The sequence below is a fragment of the Sander vitreus genome, chromosome 4 (genome assembly GCF_031162955.1).
Source record: "Sander vitreus isolate 19-12246 chromosome 4, sanVit1, whole genome shotgun sequence".
NCBI lineage: Eukaryota > Metazoa > Chordata > Actinopteri > Perciformes > Percidae > Sander > Sander vitreus.
In genome coordinates, this window is record NC_135858.1 from 22,901,149 (window position 1) to 22,916,691 (window position 15,543).

At 40.2% G+C, this 15,543-nt stretch overlaps 1 long non-coding RNA gene across 1 annotated transcript; it reads left to right on the top strand.

The window, feature by feature from the left end:
* Window positions 1-646: 646 nt before the first annotated feature.
* LOC144517160 (uncharacterized) lies at window positions 647-15,498 on the top strand. The gene is made up of 3 exons (XR_013501903.1): window positions 647-809; window positions 1,159-1,306; window positions 15,391-15,498. It is a non-coding gene; the product is annotated as an uncharacterized LOC144517160 (long non-coding RNA).
* Window positions 15,499-15,543: the final 45 nt, after the last annotated feature.

Genomic DNA, 15,543 nt, shown 5'->3' on the forward strand with positions numbered 1-15,543 from the left:
TCAGAACGAAATATTTTACCCTTTTACTCGTATCTGATATATTTAGTTACTTTGCAGACTCAGATTATTAATACCAAATATAACAAACAAATGAATGTATTATTATAAATTACACAACCTGGCAGTATATATTTGTAAAGATAAGCCCCACCTTTACCAGCTGTAACATTAAAGCAATGTACATAAATGCATCAATAATTATAGTCCAGTAATTTAATATATATTATTCTGAAAAGGGTCATTCTGCATAATGAATATATATATATATATTTATGCTGATACTTTTGTACTTTTTGTAACTCTTTGAATGCATGGCTTTTACTTGTAACAGAGTATTTCTACACTGTTTTGCATTGTTTTACTAAGTAGAAGATCTGAGTTATTCTTCCAACACTGGAATAAAAGTAACAGTATTTGAAAACTGCTCCCCATGTACTTCAGTTGAATCAGTTATCAATTAAGTTATTCCATAACCCTAACAGACTGGTGGATGTATACTGAAGACTGGTTTTAGGGCAGGAAGCTGCAGGGTTTGGGTGGGCGGGGCCTGGAGTGAAGTCACTGCCCCCCAAGCTTGTTGATTGACGCGCACTAATGGCTCCTCCTTGCAAGTCTTTTTTTCCCTCCCCCTTCGTTTTCCAGTGTAGTGCGTTGATTTCATACCAAAGTCATACTTAACATTCCACTTATACTGTCAAACCTCTGAGAAATATTACGGAAAACAACAAGGCGCCAAATTATAATAAACTAACTAAACTGACCAGCGGCTTTCAGTGAGAGGAAGAAGGTGACTGCCAGAATAAAAAAAGGTAAGTTCTCCAGTAATGTTCCCTCTTTCTGTTAGAGCCTTTTTTTTTTTCTGGGTGAGTTTTTTCATGCCGCTTGTCTCGGTGAAGTTTTCAGATCATTGTCATTTTTTACATTTTTCCGTGGAGCTCCCTGTGTTGGGAGGGAAGAACACATTTGCTGATTGATAGTCTATTGTGTTTGGACTTTCCCAGTGTGCAGGGATATATTTGACAGGCTCTGTACAATCATATTTCCACCGGTAGTCCCGCTCATTGACGCACACTATCACAAAAAAGAAACACAAAGCGTCTCTTTTGACAGCACAGCAGAGAAGTGGGGCCAATATGTTTTGTTGTCTGTCTCGCACAGTTCATACCTGGATCATCCGACACTTCCAGCCTTGTTCCTCAAAAGGAATCCAACGATTTGACCTACAGGCAAAGAAAAGAGAGACAAGCAAAAACGATTTGGGAGGAATACACAACTTCAGTCTGGTTTGGACCTCTGCAACCCAAAGGTAAGAGAAGTTCTTGATTTGTCAGCCTAGTTAAATGAAGGGGAAGCAGCCCACTCCTCATCGCTCACCAGAAAACAGGAATTTATTAGACAAAGAAGAAGAAAAAGACAAACATTTTACAAAGAAATACAACTCTTATGAAACAATCTGTTTTAACAAAGATTTAGCTACACATGTTCATTCTCTTTAGTTTTTTGTCTGGCAGTGATGAGATTTTAATTTAATACATTTCCATTTTCACAACATTTTCATCTCTTTTTAACATGTTTTATCAAGACACTCATTTATAAAATAATATCATAATTGTACTATCTTATTGTTTTTAGATTAGAAAACAAAACTGATAAACAGACAGATATGAACACAGAACACAATTTATAGTATGAACTACAGAACACCAGCAGATTTACAAATCTACAAACAAATGGCAAGTATAAAGTAAAGCCAGTGTGTAGGCTTGGAACTACACTTCTGCATACCAAAAGGATTTATGTTGCATCACTGCTATTATGTCGTTATTTAGACCAAACCTCCTGTATTAGTTTATAAGCTGAACACAAAAAAAAATCCTACATGATTTTTTTTCTTTTCTTTAAACGTTTTACTTTTGTCAATTTAAAAGAAATTCTGAAGCCATAAGAAATAAGTGCCAGATGAACAACATTTAAGTAAAAAGAAATAGGCTTTTGTGACTGCTTACCAAGAATTACGGCACAAACATAATGTCCTTTTGTATTGATGAATAGTATCTTAATTTTTTTAATTTTATTTCTAATAACGTTTGCTTAGCATGCCATTATTTAAATTTTAAGCAGATAGATGTTTAATATCTATCTATCTAGCTATCTGTCTAGCTATCTTTTCTTTCTCTCCTTTTTACTTCTTTCTCCCGTGCCAATAAACAGAGCATGCGATGATACTCTGCTAAGTCCTTCTAAGTACATAATTCATAGGTGAGGATTTGAGGTGTATGGATATGTATGTGAGCTAATTGTATAATTATATAAGGGCCACGTCAGACTACACCTGCTCTCAGTGCGTTTTGTTAGTTCACGGCTCAGGTAAACATTATTATTTATTTTTATGACGGAGCCAAATGTTTTGGCAGATTGGAAAATGTAAAAATAAACGACATGTTAGTGTTTAAACAGTCAAATGAGTTTCAGAGTTAAGTCACTGCCAGTCAACAGGTTTGACTGAACAACAGAATGCAGTATGTCAGGTTGGTCCCAGCGAGCAGAATAACCTGTTAACATTTCTGTTTGCCTGCTGCCTGTCTCTTGCGGTCTGATTTTACTGCAGCAACATTCCTCAAAGTTATAAAAATGTGATATTTTCAATTTAATATTTTATACATTATTTTAGTATATTCACAAAGTTTGCGGGGAAACAAAAATTGTGCAACAAAGGAAGCGTTTTCATCATTCCATATGGCTGTGAGTGCAAATCCGATTTTGGTGAGCTCTTTGTGTGTGTTTGAGGCTACAGTCTTTGATAAAAAGGATGATCGGATATCGTAGGCCTGTTGGTCATGTTAGGTCACGGTTGAGAGGCAAAATCCACAAGTTTGAGGATTACATTCTATTAACATGTGGAAGTGATGTTCTGAAACAAAACGACCAACCAGTACGACCAAACAATGTGTCCTTGGTAAATGAGACATGCCAAGATGGCTAATAATAGATTTTGATGCTGATGGGTAAATCTGGAAAGGATTATGCATTCTGCTGCTCCGACAGATTCCCCTTCATTGTTTTCATGCGGCATGAATGCATCAGGCCTCCCAATGTACAATGTGGTCTCCCCCCCCCCCCACCACTCCTTGAAAATACTTCATGTTTCTCAGCCGTTGTGGATTTAGCATGTACAAAAGTTAAATGCGAAGGGAAATTTTTACAGCTTTACCCATGTCATGGAGGTCAATTAGATTACTTGGGGTAATATCCCCTTAAAGTGGCCGTTTTCTCTCCCCCTACTCCCCAGCTGTGTTCCTTTGGGCTGTTTATCGGAAGAAAGAGTTAATGAGCATGTGTTCTCTTCATGAGGTCAAAAAAGAAATCTGTTGTGCTCCTGATGGTTTTGATTTTTAAAACCTATGTTTAAACAGAAACTGTACTGTAACGAAACTGTAGGTATTTCGGATCATATGCGGCGCTCTGCTGATTCCAGCGCTAAAGTGCATCCTTTCTTTGCTCTGCAGAGTGTTTACTCGGGCGCAGGTCTGTTGACCGTTTGTCAGCGGCAGCTTCACCCATTTGTGTTAAACCCACAGAAGAACGGCTAATGAGCTCCCCCCCCCCCATTTGTTCAGACATTGGTTGCTTTTTAGCACCATCCCCAGAAGTGCTCGTCCAAATGGTGGACACTTGCCCCTCTGTCAACCCAGATCTGAACAAATACCACTTATGTCTGCGTGGTGAGCACACAGAGGGCCTTGGAGAAAAAGCCTGCAGCTCTCAGCAGAAGGGCATTTAATGACAATCTGGAATACAATATGCAGTCTGACGCTAACTAGCAGTGCTTGGGTTAAAGAGTGCCGTTGTGTCGATGAAGAGCATATTGTGCTTTGAGCTATTTATTACAGTGATACAACAAAAAGTGCTGCATGCTCTAGCACCAATCAAATATGTCTTTAAACATATACCAGTTAATTCACTCTCAAAGTCCCCAGTAACACAATGCATCAACATTGTATTCACGTTAATGCACTGCACATGTTTACATATCCTCCAAACCATGAGGTTTTAACAGATAAGATTTCTGGCCTCCTATTCGGACCACTCAGGGGAGGAGCCGGGGAGTGGCCTAGAACAGTATAGTCTTTGTGTCAGATGTCCCCAAGTTGCTAAACGTTTTAGTTGTTCTTCCTCTGGCGACCAACTGTTAGGAGTGATGTTCCACATAAATGTGCTCTAAAGAGGAAGAGCTCAGAAAACAAATGTCTGTGAGGGTATGTTTGCCAGCGTCTGTGGTTCCTCCAGCCTCCATTATAGATAACATGAGGCTCACTAAGCCCTTCTGGTTTTTCAGAGATGTGTGTGTGTGTGTGTGTGTGTGTGTGTGTGTGTGTGTGTGTGTGTGTGTGAGGCCTGTTTGTCGCACTGGAGCTCCAGTGACCCAAGGGCACTCATGTGAAACCCCTTTAATCCCTTTGCTCAGAGTGTTTTGGGTTGGGGGAAGATATCTGTCTGCACCACAGAGTTATTCGTTTTGGTTACTCCTAATATAAAAAAAAACACACACACAGGTGTCCCAGGGATTTTAAGGTTGATTGGGCCTTTATGAGTGTATGTACATACATGCAACAAGTTTCCTCTCTGATTGAGTTTGTTATGTCTAATCATAGTTTTTCCTTGTGAAAATCCCCTCTATATGGCCCTGATCAAAGCCATGACTGCTTTTAAAGCCTTGTTCCACAATTTATATGCTTAGATGACTTATTGGCTGGTGCATTCTGCTGCAAAGTTATGCATGTCTTAAAGGTTTCACAGATTATGGCTTCAAACCGCTCCCCTCACCACAAAATGACCAATTCAGTCTAGAATGGCTTCTCCGCTGCGTTCTCTGGAAAATTTCCGATTAAAATGCTGATTCAGGCGATAAAAAAAAAAAGAAAGAAAAAAGCATTCTGGCTCACTCGCCCCATTTTGTGTCAGTCTTTCCCTCTTCAGCTGGATTTAGGCTTAATTCTCTTAAAAGTGTGACAATTCAAGGTAGACCACATAGCCAGCAGCACCCAGCATTAAAATAGAACAATGAATGAATTAGGCCTTATGTTTAGGCTCTGGCTCGACGTGTGATACTCATTTATCCGCCTGAGTCTCTCAGTGACTCATGTAGGAAACCAGTAACCTCTCCTTACCTCCGAGTGAGTTAGCCTGTTTCCACGCCGTGTGATTTGTTTACGAGAAAACAACAAATAAGAATCAGTTGTGGTGAGTTTCATGATGTAAATGTTTGGAAAATGTATGAGAGTCTTTTCCAACTCAGATCACTTTCACACATTTTCATTCGTGCGTGCAAGACGTTACTCTGAACATTATTGTTTTTCTTGGGCATGCAGCTGGTATCAAACTGCAAATGTTTGACTTGACAAGGGGAGTGTGTGTGTGTGTGTGTGTGTGTGTGTGTGTGTGTGTGTGTTTGTGTGTTTGTCTGTGCGTTTGTCTCAACTTTTCCCTCTGCTTCTCTTTCTGCCTTCTTGCCGTGTGAGCTGTTGGCTGTCCAGCCCTCCTCTCACTCTCAGCTCTGATTGTTTCCTGAGCGCCGTGCCAGATAGGAAGTAGGAGGAAGTTATTGGAGGAGCTGGAGAGAATTTATTAGGGCCAAACACAGACACAAGAGGGAGAGGGGAGGGAGGTGACTCTGATTTATTTTCTCTCTTTTTTTGGGAGATGGGGCTCTTGCTTTCATGAGTCTGAAGAAGGCAGTGGCGGCAATCTTTGAGCAGACAGGCTGACACTTACAGTAAGCCAGCTCATCATCTTTAATTTCGAAGGAGCAGTAATATGGTTTAACATGTGCATTTGCTGTGAATGCATCTGTGTGCGTTTCTGTGTGTCAGGAGGAACAAGGCAGCGTCTCCAGTTCTTGTCGGAGAGCAGCTTCCCTGGCCTGGAACTTTAAATGTTTTCTTTATCTGTAATCTGACCTTAGAGAGCAGCTGCTCCTTCTGCCACCAAGTCCTGTTGTTTCCCCTGTCAAGAGTGTTTGTGTGTGTGTGTGTGTGTGTGTGTGTGTGTGTGTGTGTGTGTGTGTGTGTGTGTGTGGAGGGGGGGGATCTTGACATCTGTGAGCGCCCTTCAACCTTAACAAGACGTGTGGAAGAGTTTTTAGGCTGTGGATTTGTTACTGTGTATAAAAAGTTAAGTTCATTGGAGGTGTGTTTAACTCTCAGCTAAGCAGGGGGGCTTTCGGCTGCCAGCAGGGGTCTGTGCTTTGCCAACAGGTGTCCCAACTCGAGCAGCAGCTTAACAAAGGCTGCATTTGTAAAGACAGGAACAAATCCTGCAGTGTATTGGTTAACAAACAGACAGAGGTACATATATTATGCCAGTAGGCATGTGATGGAGAGACAAACACAACAGGCTTGATGGCTCAACAGTGGAAGAGACAGATTTGAAGGGAATCTGTTAACAGTCTCCTTTGGGACATGAGTCAGTAAATTTGAGTCACGGTAATGGGGGTGTCCAGAGTTACGGACAGGAGTGGGAGGCTGATTTTCACGTAGTGTTTGTTTGTGATATGACCAAATATTTACCATGATAACAAGAAATAATAAGATTTGGATGAATCAAAGGCAGTAAAAGCAATGCTTTGTTTTATAATACTTTTAATTCTTATCTTAAAGCTGCTACCATCCGCATGTTATATTTTGATGACCTTGTTTACCATGTAAGGACTCACTTATTGAAGGATTGACTTATAGTGATGAACAGCGGATTGATTATCGCCTCAGCTCTACAGAACAGCGCTTTACTGTTTTGGTTCAGCTTAAATCCTCTCATCAGTGTTGTTTTTAGGAAACAAACTCTGATACAGCCACTGTGTACACCACCTGCTCAACACCAAACGGCAGACAGACACAGTTTGCAACTAGTCACTGAACACAGTGGAGCATTCAGCGGCTAAAGAGCCAGATATATCCCTCAAAAGTTGGTGGAGACCAAAACAGAGCTGAAAGGAGAAATAAAAAAAAATCTATTAATGCAGGTTTAAGTTACCAAGTTTTATCTATATGCAGCTTTTATTATACTTTTATTGTATTTTAATAACACTAGTCTCGCATTGCCAGACCTACCTCCTCAGCACTGCGGAGGAGGGTCTGGCTAGTCCACACAGCATTCTGGGATGGGAGAAAAATGTGCTCTGGTTTATTGGCATTTCTTCTAAACCAATCACAATCGTCTTGGGCGGTGCTAAGGGCCGGACACAATAACGGTGCCTCTGCAAAATAGCCTCGGGAAGGAACTTGTTTTGGTGGAACATGTGCTCGTTCAAAGTTGTTTTAGTCGTGCAACAGAAAACTCAGATTGGACAGATAGTCTAGCTAGCTGTCTGGATTTACCCTGCAGAGATCTGAGGAGCAGTTAACCATAGTCCTCATAAATCCACCAGAGTTAAGAATGCCAACACAAAGAAAGCGGAAGATGACGGACATCCGGCCTGAGCGACATCGATATAGACTATATTAACACTAGCACCAAAACAAATTCTTTATACGCATGTACTTTCTCTGATGCATTAAAACAGGTTGAATATTTCTACCATACCAACTACTAAAGTCTACATTATCTGATCTCTTGAAAAAAGCATTTTTTTTAATGTTAACCTGTTAAAGGTTTAGTGCACATCGTACGGCTTTGTTTTGAGCAGAGTACAGTACATGTACAGCAGAACAAAGATAAGATGCTCGATGACAGCTGGTGTACTGTTCTTCAAAGCACCTGAGAGAATGTACCATGAGCAACATTCGGTCTCCAATGATTTTATTTCTGTTTAACACCAAGTTCCAAATGTGACCCTATGCATCTTCAATCCGACGGACCAGGTGCATAAACATGGCGGCCTCTTTTAGTTTAGTCATTTGAGCCTCCTGCTCCGTCCCACAAAGCAAGAAGCACCACAAGTTTTTCTGCCCCAACTTTTCTGTCTGTATATGTTTGTTGTGTAGCATTTTGGTATTTACAGCATTTTTTTAAGGAGTAACATCAAACATCTTATGTCTTTATGCATCCAGCTCAGGCTGGCTCGACATCATTAAAATTAAAGTTTCTCGATCTGTTGTTTTGCTCACGAGAAGTTTCTGTTGAAACTCAGTTGCATTGACAAACCACAGTTAAAGTTTGGAAACACTTATCCTCAGAATGAAATAATGTGTAAAATTAACAGCAGAAGCATAAAACGTAGAACTTACAAGTCACCTACTGTACACACACTCTGCCTAACTGTTGTTTTTCCCACCCTGTTTGGTCTTAAAATGTTCCGAGGTTTGACAAATCTTCCTTTCTTACCAGAGGACTGGAGAAGAGATGTTGCCATCAGGCCATAAAAATCATGAGACATGACAGAGTAATTTTGACTCAAGGTCTTGCCTCACTGTAGTCTTGGAATTCCACTGCGTAAGTAAAAACCCATCTGGTTGGTGCATCTGAGTGAACCAAGATGATCTCATGTTCATTGGAAGATAAACTTGAGGAATAAAAACTGGCAATGTGAGAGAAAAAAAAATCAGCTCTCTCTGAGTGAATACGTGTTATTGTGTCGACTCCTGAATGTCATGCCATCCACTTGTTATTACTGAAACACACAGGCTTTGTTTGTTTCCCTGCCTGTAGGTGTTTGTAAGGGATTTCCTACACTCTGTGGCACACTTAAACAAATGCCTGCGCTGGAATCCCTTTCCTGATTTGGGTTATACCGACAGCTTTCCTCCATGTGACCTGGCAGCATCAGAGGGACTCAGTAGAATTACTGGAATTCATTGGGACATTTCACCGCACACAATCCTGTCTAGGAAGAGAAAAAAAAGGAAACTCAGTGCGGTGCCAATAAACTCTGGTTGGTTCATAGATGGAGTCGTAGCGGAGATAAGCCGATTGCTGAAAACAGACTGCAATGCGATCGGTCCGTTCGGGGCTGGGAAAATGGGAAGAGGGATTGTGGTGCATGAATGGTGCCGTTTGAATGAATGTGCGAGGCGCATAGCTTTTGCAGCGTTATTCCTGCTGCACATTGGAATTCTGTTGCATGTTGCTCTAATGGCCTGACTCCCAGAAAGCGGGAGGGGAGGTGTGTCCCTGGTTTTTGTGTTAAATGTGGGAGCAGGGTGTCATTCAATCAAGATCTTCTATAAACCCTCCCATCTGGCAGCCGCCTGAAGGAGTCTCACACACAGGTTTGTGCTTGGCACTAGGCCTTCAGCTAAGAATTGTTTTCATTATCCATTAATCTGGAGATTAGTTTCTCGATCAATCCGTTACACATTTGGGTTTATATGAAAATAGTGAAAAAGTTCAGAGGATCAGAATTTCCTAAAGGCTAATTTGTGTCATCAAATTTTCTTTTTTTGTTTGACCATCAGCCCAAAACCTAAAGATATTCAATTTATTATCACATACAGAGAGAAGCAGCAAATCCACACAATAGAGAAGCTGAAAAATGACTCAGAGGACAACACAAGGGTTATGTACTTCCGTTTACTTTGTTGAGAATTGCTCTCTAAACCCTGTCTCTTGTAAAGTAAGTAAGTAAAGTTTATTTCTAGAGCACATTTAAACACAGTTTAAGTTGACCAAAATGCTGTACAAAAAAGCACTAAGGTGCTGTATTAACCCTTGTATTAACCCTTGTTTTGTGACAACACAAGGGTTAAATGATTAATTAGATTATCAAAACAGCTGCAGATTTATTTTCTGTTGATCGATTAATGTAGTTAGTTTGATTTTTTTTTTTAAGTTATCTGTAGGTGTCTATGTATCGTACTGTGTTCAGCTCTGTGTGTCTGCAGTTTATTTAGCTGTGTGAGTCATTACTATGTTGTGGAGTTTCTCACCCAAACTTGGCTCAAAGAGACAATACAGTGTGTGTGTTTCTAATGTAATCAATATGTTAATTACAACAGCTTTTCTTTTCAAATGACGTGCTGGCAGTAAATCGTGTCAGAGAAGTGAATTCCAAAGCCTCCGTCTTGAGTCAAACTAGCAGTTGCTGAGTCCATAAAACTGTCTTCCTAACTTTATTTACCGCTCACTTTTATCATGAAGTCGTGACTATTGTCCAGATTTGAAATCCTGTGACTCCACTAGAGGATGTATTGAGAAATGGCTCCACTGACAATGCCCTGCCTCTAGTCTGAGCTCTGACCGTGTTCACTGCTGATGTTGCATTCCAGCTGGAACAATCCCACTGTTTTCCAGACCCCAAAGTGGACGCCTAAATTGGACAACACCCCCACCCCACATACACACCCCTTTTCCCCCCTCTGCTCTCCAACCAACCCACCCACCCACCCACCACCCACTCCTCCCATACACGCATCCACTGGTCTCCTGTCCTTATTTGGGTAGAGACGTTCTGAGCGTTGGGTGGAAGGGGGGCGGGGGTGGCGGTGGTTGGGGTGGGGGGGGGGCGGCGGAGGGGGGAGGGAGGGAGGGCGTTTGGTTGACACAAGGGAGGCAGGAGGAGAAACAGTGAGCACTCGCAGCCCTTTCTTAATAAGGACATGTCTGGAATTCAGGCCCCTCTCTCGGCGAAGAGCCTCTCTTTTAGCAGCCCTTCACTTGAACACACTCCTGTGAGCACTCGGAGCTCCATTGAGGTCGTCAGATCTCCGTGTTACACTGAGCGCCGTGTGCTGCTCTTCACAGCTCGCAGTGCGGAGGAGGTTTGCAATGTTTTCTCTGCTATAATTAGAGATAAACAATAGAGTGGCCGGCCCACCCTTCTTCCCTCCCTCACTGTGCCACCAGTTTGATTATTGCCCTGGCTGTACTGAAGCTGTTGCCCCACAGCACCTGTGCATTCTGTAATAAAATACTTTGGGCTGCCTGAAAGACATTTTCACACCAGGCAACACAAACTGCATCTGCTGTACTTGAGGTTGTGAAAGAAATGTGTATGTAAGGGTTACACTTGATGTTAATAGCTCTTTGTGCCAAGAGATACCAACAAACAGGCTGCTGAAAGCCAGACAATGAAATAATAAGTAAAAATCATTATGGCTAATGGCATGTCAACACATGTATAATGTGTGCTTTGGGCAAAAAAAGAAGAAGTTCAGAGTCAAAGGTGACATATGTAAACTTGAGCTATTAGTCAAAAAGTTAATTTGCAACTATTTTAATAATTGAATAATTGTTTGTCATTTTTCCAGCAAAAATTACAAATAGTTGCTGGTTCCAGCTTCTCACATTTGATGCTCTTCTTTTTGCATAATAGTAAACTGAGTATTTTTGGGTTTTGGACTGTTGGTTGAATAAAACAAGAAAATTGAAGACGTCATCTTGGGCTTTTGGAAATTAAAATAATTTTTATAGACTATTAATCGAGAACTAATGAAACTTATCATTATTTGCAGCTCTAAGAAAACACATTCATTTTACTTTAATACAAGAAAAAAATAAGCAGAAAATTTTAGAAAAAGTTTAGAATCTAGAACCACATAACTTTTGGCATTTCTTTCTTTGAAAAATGCTAATTCATATTTAGTTGAAGGACTAAACGACACATTGACTTATCGTTGCAGCTCTATTTATTTACTTGCGTATCCACATGACTGTGTATTTTTTGTAATTGTCTTTGGGATGCTGAGTTTTATTAAGTGTCAGAACAAGTACAGATTATGATTAAACTAACCCTAACTCCAGCCGTGTGATCTGTGAGGACAAACATGGATCACTGGAGCTGCTGATGAGTGCTCAGTTTCAGTGTTGAGTTTTAACAGCATGACCCTGTTGGAAAGGGTGTAAGGGTGCAAAGGGTCTGCCATAACCAATACCCTCTCAGCTAAAATTAGCAGCTTGACTTGTGAATGTTTGTCAAACTCTGGTTTGGGTTCAGTGACGTCCATAGATTTTATGACGTATGTGGCATGTGGTAGAATATCACGATATCATGATCTACTTTTTGTAATTCGTGTTAGATGATGATGAGAAGAGAAAGCTTTTTTCTTGTTTGTGGTTCTCGCAGCCACCCTAAAAAAATCTTTCTGAATACTGAGAGATAAGGTGAGGGAGATTTCAGGCTATCATCATCATCATAAGCATCATCATCATATAACCAGATAAAATAAAACAAGGTATTGGCTGCACAGTTTTGGTATGAATACCCATACAAACTGACAGTATGTGGCCTTGAGACCAAGATTTTCACTGATTTTTACTGATTGTTTTCAAATGTTTGATATTATTTTTCCAAATAAAGTTAGAAGTGCAAATCACATTTTAAGACAAACTTAATTTCTGGGTTGATCTTTTTGTTACACAAATCATACTGTTAATATTGGACTCCCTAACTGTGCAAAACCTCCTGAGAGAGGTCAAATATGACTTCTAATGGAAGAAAACTGCTGAAAAGAGATCATGTAACATTCTATCATATAGACTCTAAATGTCAATATAATATAACTCTGTATTCATCAATTATACTTCATTTTTGTCAGCATCTGCAGAAATGCTAAAGCAGAAACACAAGCATCCTGGGAGGATAGTGGTTACCTCATAGACTTCCATTTCAGAAACAATACAATGCTGAAAAGGCAGCTTGAAAAATACTTAAGATCTTTGCCTGCAGTCAGCCATAAGCCAACCACACTGGGACACAGTTCCCACACCACAAGAATTCTTTGAGGCCAGCGCTGATTAGTGAGGTCTTTAAACTTTGTTTTATGGAATATCTTGAATTCATTTGGCCATTTCAGAGAAATAAAATCTAGGAAATTATAGTAACAAATACGGTTAGCATGTTTATTCATACAAATGTAATGAGTGCAATAAAGGAAATGTCAAACAAAGCCAAAGTAGTGACCTATAGATGAATAACATTACTTATTTGAATCTCATTATGCTTTACATGAACTCCACAGCTCTGGGCCACAAATAATTCACTTTATGTATTTTTCTAAAGAATAAAATAGTAGACAAATTCACCAGGGATTACATTCACACAGTATGGAATGTTAATTAAGTTGTAGACATAATTGAATTGAATATTATCAAATTGATTCTCCATGTTCTCCTGGATTGTATTGCCTTATTGAATGATTTAGTTGAGATTTTCTTGGGGATATCGACACTGTTGCATCAGAAATAGAAAACAAGGAAGCAAAGTAAGAAAGCCGTTAAGTGTGCTGATCTGTTTGCTTGCTTGCTATCACAGTTCATTGTGCTTAGAGGTGAAGCAACAGTTGATGTATTTGGAGAATATCTTTCCAAAATTCATGAAACTGGTTCATCCAGCACAACACCAAATAAGGTTTTTCAGGCTTCCGCATACTCTGGCCGAGTTCCACCACACATGAATGTCACAAAATGAATATGTTGATAAGACAAATGGTGGCTTATACAGTATGATATAGCTAAACAAAAAGTCTGTTTTGAATGTTATGTTGTGAGACAAGACACTTTATTCATAGTAATGGATTTGTTTGCCACATGGCATCACATGACCTGCATTTCTGACTGTGACGAAAATTGACACAATATTTCGGGGATTTTCTGTGGCTAAAAATAAACTTACTATTTTTCCATTCATGCATTTTAAAGTATGGCATTAGAAAAGCTGGATGGATCGGCAAAATTGATAAAACTTCCTCAATTGCACAAAAACGTTTTCATGCTCGCTTGATGTGGTTTTTGCCTTCGTCGAAAAAGAGTTGATTCGCTAAATGGGATAAGAAACGCTTTTGCCAAATAAGTTATGATGTAGCGAACATTTAACTTACTGTACATGACTGATCATCATTTTTTCCCGCTGTCGACGTCTTCTCGGATATTTAATTATTTTGTCTTTGTCTCCAAACAGCATGAAACATGGCAAATACTAGCAGACTTGAAAAACGTACTCAATTGAACCAAATTCCTGAAGACTTCGCTCCATTTTTCTCTCGTATATGGGTTAGATGGCCAAGGCGACTAGTTTTGTTTCCGGTTAGCAGCCTTACCATGATTACACTCATGCGTAGCCACTTCTGTTCTCACCAAACTATGCTGTAGCCTAGTTTATTTGCTCCAATACTACTAATATCAAATTTGCAACATTTCAAAAGTCTGCTTGACAATTGAATGAAAACACAACTTTTGATTGACTTGTCTAGTGTTGCTAAACTGTACATATCGAGGTTTAAATATGAAATATGAAAATTATGGCTGATTAAAGTAGTCTGGCTATCACCAGACCAAGCTCAATCTTTTAAGATTGAACATTAGTCTAGGGAGTCTGCTCTGTATTTTCTACTGCACAAGAGGCGTGATCAACGGGCATAGTTCAAATGACTCCGTATGCAATTGGATAGTCTTTTAAAACAGACAGCGGCATCAACGGGTTGCTGCGCTTCGGTGGCCGCCATGTTAAATGTAAACAAAAAGCTGCTTGCCGTTGCTTCTCTATCGTCATTGTGTTAAACACGCCAATAGCACGCCAGGTGGATAAGCCAGTTTGTGATTGGTCCCCGCAGATTTGTAACGGAAGCAGGATAGAAAAATATACAGGTTTCCAGCCTGAGCTGCAGGGCAAAAATCAAATCGCCAGCAGATCGGGCTGGGTTTACCCAGTCTATGATTACAGCACACTTCTGATTACTTGGTGGTGATTGTTTTCAGATCAGATGAACAATGTATGCATTAAAGGATATGTTTGGTGATTTTTGCTTTTGGTAGCATATCCTATGATATGCTACCAAAACCGAATAGAACAAGACCAACAATGCGTCGGTACGCCTCTCAGTACTGTCTGACTTGTCTTACCCTCTCGGTGGCACTCAGACTGAAGCCCATTAAGTCCTACTTAGAGACATAAATCCTTAAAAATGGGTCACAAATATAAAGTTTCATTCTTAAATGAGCCTAAGTAATTTCTTAAAAGAGTTGGCACTCTAGTTTTTAGCAAATTATTAATCCAAAGAAAGGTTTCTGCTCAAACAGGAGTACATTTGTTGGGGACTATTTGCAGCTGCGGATCAATACAGATTTGATGCACTAGAAAGTATTTAAATCACCAGGTTAGTGTGTGTTGGATTGACTCACAGTACTCATGCTCATAGTTACAAGACATGACTCAACAATGTGGCTCACTGATGTGTTTTGAATGCTATTAAGACAACAGTGGAGCTCTACAGCACATAATCTATATCAGGCTTTGGCTGCACAGACGATATTTGTCCAATCATTGTTCATTTGCTATTGTCATGGGTAGTAAGAAATTCTACTTGCTGTCTGGGTAAAGAAGGCTAAACTACCTGTGTTTCAAACTGTCAACAGTGTTTGGGACAGTGTGCTATGTAATTATGATTACAATGAATAACATTTGCTAAATTCAAATCAATATGAAATAAAAACAGCTAAGCAACTTGTATCTTCATTTCACAGGTCTCCTACAGATCCTTTGATTTTGGGGCTCGGGGTCGGGCCCAGGGGGAGCCGCCACCATTGCGTCCAACGAGTGGAGTGCCAACGGTAGCCCAGAAGATGGGCTGGATGGGGAAAACGAGGACAAGACCATTGACGGGGACGCCGAGGGCG